Genomic DNA, 9,241 nt, shown 5'->3' on the forward strand with positions numbered 1-9,241 from the left:
GTAAGATGCCTCTTACTTTCTTCATTCCACCATTTCCTGAGAGCAACGTCTCTCCTTTACCCTATCCAGCATAATCGTGGGACGCAAAACTCAAAGATTTCGTTTCCTCCCACTTTCTATATAGTCTTTCAAGAGCTTTCTGTGTACAGCGAAGCACTATAAAAGATCCATTTGTCTTAATCATCTGTGTTCCTTAGATTACCGGGCAAAAGCGTTGGACGTTAAACAAAAATATTTCATTTCATTTCAAGAGCATCCAGTAGGAACACGGCTCAGAGGAAGGAAATGCTATGTAGTAAAAAACTGTAACATGGGGCCCATAAAATAATCCATACGTGTTATATACGCAATTCAACAATATAACCTCTCGTATCTTTTATTCTATCGTTTCGTTTGGAATTTTAGTTGGATCGTTTGTTACTCAAACTCCGAGGTTGAACACATCATGTTACCTCAAAATGTGAGCCTATAAATAATTTAATTCCCTGTTGAATTTTAGTTGGATCGATTCTTTTAACCTCTCGTAATTAATTACTCGAACACTTTATGTATGTATGTAGGTCCACGTCTCATAGTATCGTGGTGCTGAAAGGGACGCTACGCTACACTCTAATTCATCAGTCATTATTTTTTCTGTGTGTGCGCTTATAATTGATGTGTCTTGCATTTTTTAAACGACTTTAAAAAGAGTTCCACCATCGCTAAGCAGTTAGCGTGGGAGACCCGGGTTCATTTCCCGGCAGAACGGTTTGGATTCCATAACAATAACTAGGTCTTCGTTTCGCTGCTCAAAAGGATGGTAAGTTTCTCAATGACAAACCCAAGTCATAAAATAGATATCTAATATATACATTTACATACTTGTTATTATTATTGAAAAAAAAAAACAGCTCCACTGTGTGGATCAACTTGTACTAATCAAAATTTGTATTTATGAAACACGAAGATTATGGCTTTTTTTCATTATTCATATCTCTCCGTGTTCTTTTAACAAGAAATAGACCTTATTTTTCTAATAAGACAGCTTATGTTCCATTTGCTTTCTTTGTACACCAAGCTATCTCTAAAAACCAGTGTAATTTTTCGTGTTGATTGCTATAATTCAGAGCCCTAATCTTATAAGTTCCTCTACTCATAAAAGACTACTTTTTTAAGAAATGTTCACTTTCCTTTTCGTCAAAAAGAATGAATGAGTCATTGATATATACTTACAGAGTTCTAAAAACCTTGTCCACCCCCACTCTCCGTTGGTCACTATGCTTGACGTGGGGTAAAGGTTCAGGTAGAAACCGGTGTTGCCTCTATTTCTTGGATTCTTTCATAGTTCAAACATGTATATATATATATATATATATATATATATATATATTTGTTGTTAGCTGGGGGGAATAGCAAAAAACGAAAATCTTTCTCATTTTGCTGGAACCCATGGGAGTGGGGAATGGACGAAATTGTGCCATCTGTACAACAACAACAACAACTTGTGGCCACGCTCTCTTTTACATACAACAGTTATCCGTAGACGTACAGAATTATATATAAGTAGGAAAACCTGTTTCAGAAGTACCACAAAAGATATTTCCAATAACAGTCATTTTTTATTTATTTAAAAAGAAAGAAAGAAATAGATTATACTTTTACGTAAGATGATCATTTGTTATCCAAATTCTACAATTTTCATCACCTTTAAAATGATATTCATTTTAGTTGATAAGTCATAATCCTATCTTATGTCTGAATTCAACTTTTCAGTATTAAGCTTTTAATTAAAATCTGTGTCTTGTTCTACATATCATTAACTACACATTTAATGTATATTAGCAAAAAATTCTCTGTGTTTAGTTACCTATAATTCGACTAATGTTTCATATGTATGCAAATCAAAACAGCAATAATAATAATAATAATAATAATAATAATAATAATAATAATAATAATAATAATTTTGGAATGAAATAAATGTAACTTCAACGGTTGAAATTCTATGTTAGCTGTAAGGCAACATGTTATATAGTTCAATCATTATAATTGATCATCCTGTTCTTCTGCGTATGTCTGTTGATTCTATTACAGGATTTTCAAAATTACTTTCCTTTACGTTCTGTTAGAGGCTGTAAATAAAAAATATTTTCTTCTCACTTTTAATGTCTGTGTCAGACAAACTACTAGCTTTTTCAATATACATTGTAACTGATTCACGATCAGAAAATAATAATGTGAGTATTGTAAATATAAGTTCATGTCTCAAAATAGCAATGCTCTTGCTAAAAAATCACAATTTGAATAAAAAAGGAGAAAAAATACACTTTGCTTTTAATTTCTTGATACAAGTTTAATTATATATTTATATATGTTACATTTTTTTTACACTCTTCGTTTTTTTAACCGAAGCCGCTCCATGGCCTCGACTCTTTTCACAACTATAACGATTCTTTCAGCCTCATCTTCTTCTAAGGGGAAGAGAGCCCACAACCTTTCTTCTTCCTCTTCCTCTTGCCTTTTCCTTTTTTCCATCTGGCGTTGTTCTAATTCTTTCCCTCTTTCATTTCTGCTTTTTTGTTCTTCTTCATTTTCGATGTCTATAAGAATACAGTCAATATCATCAAATGACTCAATTATGTTCATTGAACTGGCCATCCTATAAGGAAAAAAGAAGAAAATTATTAGTAATTGAAATTTTATAAGTTTATACAATCTAAGTTAAGTATCCTTATGGCTAACCAATTATTACAATGAAGTAAATCCGATTCTCAGCAATAGTATACTCCAAGTTTTAATCCAGCCTAAAAAATCAAAACACAGTTTTTCCTTTTTTTCTTATATTATAAGCGAACTTTTTACAAATAGTAATAATTATATAATCGTTCATTGGTACATTGTTCACCTCCGATGTCTGAGTTTAATCCCCGCTAGCATTGTGTGGTATACAAACATTTTGCTCGTAGTCTTTGGCGTGGGAGACCTGGGTTCAATTCCGGCGGGACGGTACGTATTCAACATAGGGCCACGTCTCGCTGCTGAAAGGTACGCTAAACTAAAAATCAAGAATCATTTTGCTCGTGAATTTTTCAGCTTTCATGAACGCGATGGATAGCCTAAACTTAAAATATATATCCAAGGTTTATTTTTTACAATATATATTAGCACTGCTGTAATATAAATTTAGTTCACACCTAACCAAATAACGTATATGTCTTTCATACACTCGTCAACGAAAACGTATATGTTTTTCTAACTCAAATGAAACAATTTTAAAAATATCATCAGCTTTTCAGATATCAAAGCTTATGTTAGAGTAATAATAAACATTTTTATTTATAGTGTATTCAAATGATTTCTTTCTAGTGAATGTTCTCCTTCAGATTAGATACTACAACAACGCACTGAAGCATATTGGGTTGCCTACCACTTAGGAACTATGCAGATTTCAACCTTTTCTCTGCTTTTTCCCAAATCTGTGTGGTCAAACCGTATATCTTAAATTTCGTTTAACTGTGTTACAATTTACATTAATAAGAATTTGATTTTAACAGCCAGAATACAATAATAATATTTCCCATCGATAAAAAACTCCAATCTTCAGTATCCTAACCAAAATAAAATGATGTAATTTCTATTCTTTTCTGTAATCTAATTTCTCCATATATACACATTTATTATGCTCCCCCGACAAAAAAAAATTTCTGAGTGTGTCCGTCAGTCTTTCACAAGTTTTGTTCCTATACCCTTTATTTCAATACTAAAAAATATAAATAATAATAATAATAGTTTAAGCTACATATGTATCAACAGTAGAAAATCGCTTTTACAAAAAATTCAAAGTATGTTCCAAAAATTAACCCAAACGTATGTCTGACCAACATTTCTATTTAAAACTTGACAATATCATAGGACAATTGTTAATATCACAGCATAGTACTTTTCAAGTCATATGTTTAATCAAGTTACTTATTACTCTAACTAAATCATTATGTTAATAGAAGAAAAAATTCTTCCAAAGAAATTTAGCAAAATTATTGTATTTTGAGTAAATTACTTGATGTATTCAATAAGGTTCTCGCCTTTTCTGTGAACGATCTCTTGTTCAAGTCCTAATATGTATATAAAGTATTTCTCTTCAAGTTACATGTCACAAAGTTTGGCATTAACATCTCTTTCTCTCTCTCTCTCTCTCTCTCTCTAGCTATCAACTGTATATGTTTTTCAATACCGTACTATTTTACTGATAATTCCATATCATGGACATAAATTTTCTAATGTTCCTCATACTTTTTAAAACTATAAAAAAAAGCATCTATATATGGCATATCGTAACGAAAATTGGAAAAGATTTCATGAAGCTCTACTGGATGGGGTCCCAGGTTCAATACTAGCTCGCGACAATTATTTAAACAGATTTATAAGAAACATCAGTTTTAGATTATTTTATAAAATGTGGTAAGTTCCCCCTCCCCTATCTTTTCTCACATATTTAATCTACCGATTTTACTCATCTTAAAAGTTCTGACATAACACGTATAAGAGTTGTACGGCCAAAATACGTTCACAATTACATACAAAAATAAATCCAAACATATACGTATGTACCCCTGAGCTGATCGGTTATATATTTTCAAACCTTATACAGAATAAGAAACTATCTTCAAAGCGTTCTTTAGTCTGCTACAAATATATCAATTACCATAAAACATGTCTTGCTACACAATTCGTACTCGTTTCTTGTAGTATCCAAGAAAACAGAAATACTTTCTATGTAACACCATTGTTTCTAAGATCCCTTATCTATTCTAATAAGACGAATATTTAAAAAAAAATTTTTCGTGTACGTGACAAATAAATCTCCAATATTAAAGTTTGGACATCGACACCCGCAACATGCATATTTCACTTTGTATCTTTTCCATCGTTTACTAAAACAAACACTGTACTTTACGAAATCTAATTTCCCTAACCCTATCACTCTTATTCAACAATAACTTTCGCTCAGTTATAATCGTAAGTTCGCGGTTTGTTGTGTATACTCCTTATTTATTTATTTTTCCTGTTTGGAATCTCATCAGAACATCAACGCTGTGATCCGTCAAATAAATATGATTGTAAACCGATAATTCAATTCTTGGTAGGAAGTTTCAAATATACTGAGGTCCCCGTCTCATTTGGACTAGTTGTTAAACAAGCAAACAAATTTAAATTCCGTTTTAAAACCATGTTTCGCGTAACTCCACTGTTCAAGCTGCTACATTTGATAAATTTATATATCGTTTCAACGATATTTATCTTCAAATGTCCATAAATTAACGAAACGAAACAAACATTCCAACTAAATGATTTGTTCATCTGCATATTATTTTTATTGTGCTAATAAATTGATCGAAAGAGTAAATATTTCCTTACCTGATACTTTTTCAATCTTCAGTGAAACAGTGATGATAGTCCACCCAAACACTTGAAATAGTCCGCCGTGGAAATTAGGCTAAAAAAAAAAGAAACACAATTTATTATTATATTTGAATAAAAATATTGAATAATAACAAAAGAAAATGTTACACTGTGATGCTAATATTCATATTTTGTAGGCAATACTTTTTCTCTTAAAACTCAACTATTATTAATTCTCACGTTAAAGTTGTCATTTCGCCAAAATAAATTAAATCTTATCTTATTAAAATGAATATTTATCAATTTTCTCGATAATTTAGTTAAATCTTATCTTATTAAAATGAATATTTATCATTTTCTCATATTACTAATATGAATATTTATCAATTTTCTCGATAATTTAGTTAAATCTTATCTTATTAAAATGAATATTTATCATTTTCTCAATAATTTAGTTAAATCTCATCTTATTAAAATGAATATTAAACATTTAAAAAGACAAGCAGAGTTTTATTTCCATATGTATATAATTAAGAAAAACAGAAATCAACGTACCTTTCAATATAGGTAATGTTGAAAAAATTTTCTTATCAAACTCCAGCACACGAATAAAGCACACAGTTTCAACACCAACACTCAGAAGCAGAATGCGTCAGTTCTTTAAACCTTGTTTTATATATATATATATATATATATAAATAACATAACCCACGCTAACTTTGAGGATAAATTATCTTCTCTTCTTTTTTTTCTTCTTAAAATCGTCTCAAAATTAAGTACAAAAATATCATCTTTAGTTCGTGCAAATAACCATACCTGTTCCTTTAAAACACAGTAATTGTTAAATCCCATCCAACTGCACACAATAAAAGAAAAAAATATCATCTGATACTTTTTCCTCTAAATCCATACCAGTGTCAAACCAAGCAGAAAACCTGATTTTTCTCTAAATACATTACCGCACATATGAGTAAACAAAGGTCTTCCTTCCATTCACAATAACACAATTCACAGTTGCAATCTGTTAGTGGATGTGTCAACAACCTTCGTTCGTCCGTTGTAAACAACGCATGTCTATACCATCTGTTCACAAGCTTGGATTTTTTTTTTCAAGTAAGTTTTCAATTTAGAACTTGTACAAAAAATATCTCTATACCTTACATGATTCATACAACAACACTTAACTATCAAACATGAGATCCATACTTCAATTCCTGATAACAAACAAGATTCACTCCATGATTTTCGTTTGCCTATACATAATTGAGACCACATAGCATAATCGGTAACGCTCTTGCCTTCGGTGCAAGCGGTCATTGCTTCAATTCCCAGTGGGGCACTCGGTCAAAAAAAGTGTAATCGTTAACGCTCTTCACGTCTGTGTGAGCGGTCTCTGATTCAATTCCTGGTGGGGCATTCGCTCAAAAAAGGGTAATCGCTAACGCTCTTGATGTTGGTGCAAGCTGTGGGGCATTCGCTCGAAAAAAGTATAATTACTATCGCTTTTGCTTCAGTGCGAACGTTCCCTGGTTCGATTCCAGCTCCCGCCAATTAAACTTCGTGCTGAACATAATCCATATGCGTTGGTTCTTCTTATGGCTCCCATTTTCATAATACCACCATATCATGCATCTCATCATTATTGTATGTACTCACGTATAATTCACAGGTTCGATTCCCGGTGGGGACAACACTCGATCGAAAAGATGTAAAATCTTTCTCATAACAGTTGTTCTAATAGAGGGTTTTTTCTCATTCACACCATGTAAATGCCTGGGGTGGTACCTAACCGTTTCCCCAATCATTTTTTTTCCTTCCCTTTCCACGGATTGTGTTCTCGCCGAGGAGTCCTCAAACGTGCAGTGTTAAATGGCCTTAAATATTAAAAGCCCCCCCCCAAAAAAATCTAAACCCTAACCTAACATGCCTCAAAAATTGTAATATTTCATTTCATTTATTAAATGAGTACAAGTTTCACGCAACCTATTTTTACATATGTTAATGAAACTAATTATCTCTCTTGTTTCACAAATCTTTGAATAGTCATTATCCATTCGGGTTTGTTTATCTTTTCATAGGATAAACTTCTTATACAATAAAATTCATTTTCATTTATGTAACTCTAATATAAAAGTTCCATGTTTCGTTTTGCTAGCATATAATTTGTATTCCACTCACAACATTTAAAAATCGTTATAGGTTTACCTTCATAACAAACAAAATACATTCACTCCGTTCAGCTACAATACGTTAGTTCGATTCCTGACTTCGTCGATATAGTTTATTCATATTCTCTTTTTTTCTAGATTAATTTAATAATAACTAAATGCAACATTACAATTTACATTTAAGTTCTCCATAACCACGCGTTTTTAAACACGTAAGTTCCATCAATCTTCTTCCCTCATACTTTTTTTTTCAAGTTAAAGCACTGTGGGCGGGGTAATCTACAGCTGCTACAACAAGCCGGTTCCCATGGTCAAGTTACGACAACTTTTACAATAACAACAACATATTAAAAAAGCAAAAAAAAAAAAGAATTGTCTCTTCTAAAAGTAGAAAAAATATAGCATGCATTCATTCATATTTTGCCTCTCATTCATGTAAACACGGGTAGTCTATTTTTTTCTCATGGTTTTTCAACACACACACATATATGGGTTCTTGGGGTCTTGTGAACACGAGCTCTCTTTTTATGCTTCATTACATCTTTCTATAGGTTAATATATAAGAATATCATTGGAACTCTCTTAGACCCAAACATCTCATACATGGTTCACTAAACAGCAATTATCAATCACACAAAGTATGAAGGTTCTCTCCCTCTCTCTACCTCTCTCTCTCTTACGACATCATCTGTTCTTTCTCTCTCGTGTTATTCACAAATTCCCATACAGAAGATATTCTCCCACCCCTTCCATCATACACTCTACAATTCAATCATCCCATTGAATTTTGTCCACCTGCGGTTGTTTTTCACCTCAAGTTACATTATATTACCGGAAGTATTCCCCCACTACTCTGCATTCATCTTTATAGCCACTATTATCTACCTTTTGTTTGATTACCTCTCCTTTTTTCCCATAAGGATAACATTAGGATAGAAAACAACATATAACTACTGAGCATTGACAAGTGATAAGTCAAACAAATGAAAAAACTGCTTCTTCCACCACTTGACAGACCTTCTCTCGAAGCTGTAATACGCGAGCAGCTGGTCCGACTTGTCTATCCCTATCTTGTATTTGTTGTAGTCGACCACAGCTGAAGGTTTTATTTTTTGATGCCTTCCTTGTGACATTGGTTGCTCAATCATATCATCGGTGTGAACAGTGCTTAGAATATATTCATCTTTTCTTACATCTTTCCACTTGATTGCTAAAAGATGCTTCCTTTGCATAGCAATATGTTCTCCCCTTTGTAGTTTTCTTTTGAAAGCTTCCTTTGACATTTGTTGTCTATTCGGCATAACAGTGCCTACGGCTTTCGTATTATTTTTCCACAGATGATCAAAAAGAATAGGACTGGAGAACCATCTATCCATATAAACTGTATACCCTTTGTTTTTTATGTCTTCACAAAGTCTATCCACAACATTCATTGCTGAATTATGCTGCGCGTCACCAGAATATGAGCCCGCATATACTTCTAAATTACTCACATACCCACTTCTTGCTTCGCACAACTCGAAAATTTTCATGCCGTATTTTCGGGGTTTCCTTTTCATATAGACGCGAAACGACACCCGCGCACGAAATCCACAAATAGCTTCATCTATTACAACAAATTCTTCGGGTGTATACATGTCCCGACACTTCCGCGTAATAATGTCCAAAATGGGTTGAATTTTGTACAGAGGATC

General features: G+C 32.6%; 1 long non-coding RNA gene across 1 annotated transcript; it reads right to left on the reverse strand.

The window, feature by feature from the left end:
- Window positions 1–2,251: 2,251 nt before the first annotated feature.
- Window positions 2,252–6,439, reverse strand: LOC145689028 (uncharacterized). The gene is made up of 2 exons (XR_014132064.1): window positions 5,395–6,439; window positions 2,252–2,638 (listed from the first exon to the last, which is right to left on the reverse strand). It is a non-coding gene; the product is annotated as an uncharacterized LOC145689028 (long non-coding RNA).
- Between the last annotated feature and the right edge of the window lie 2,802 nt (window positions 6,440–9,241).

The sequence above is a fragment of the Thermobia domestica genome, chromosome 7, assembly GCF_964235325.1.
Source record: "Thermobia domestica chromosome 7, izTheDome1.hap1.1, whole genome shotgun sequence".
Taxonomy (NCBI): Eukaryota; Metazoa; Arthropoda; class Insecta; order Zygentoma; family Lepismatidae; genus Thermobia; species Thermobia domestica.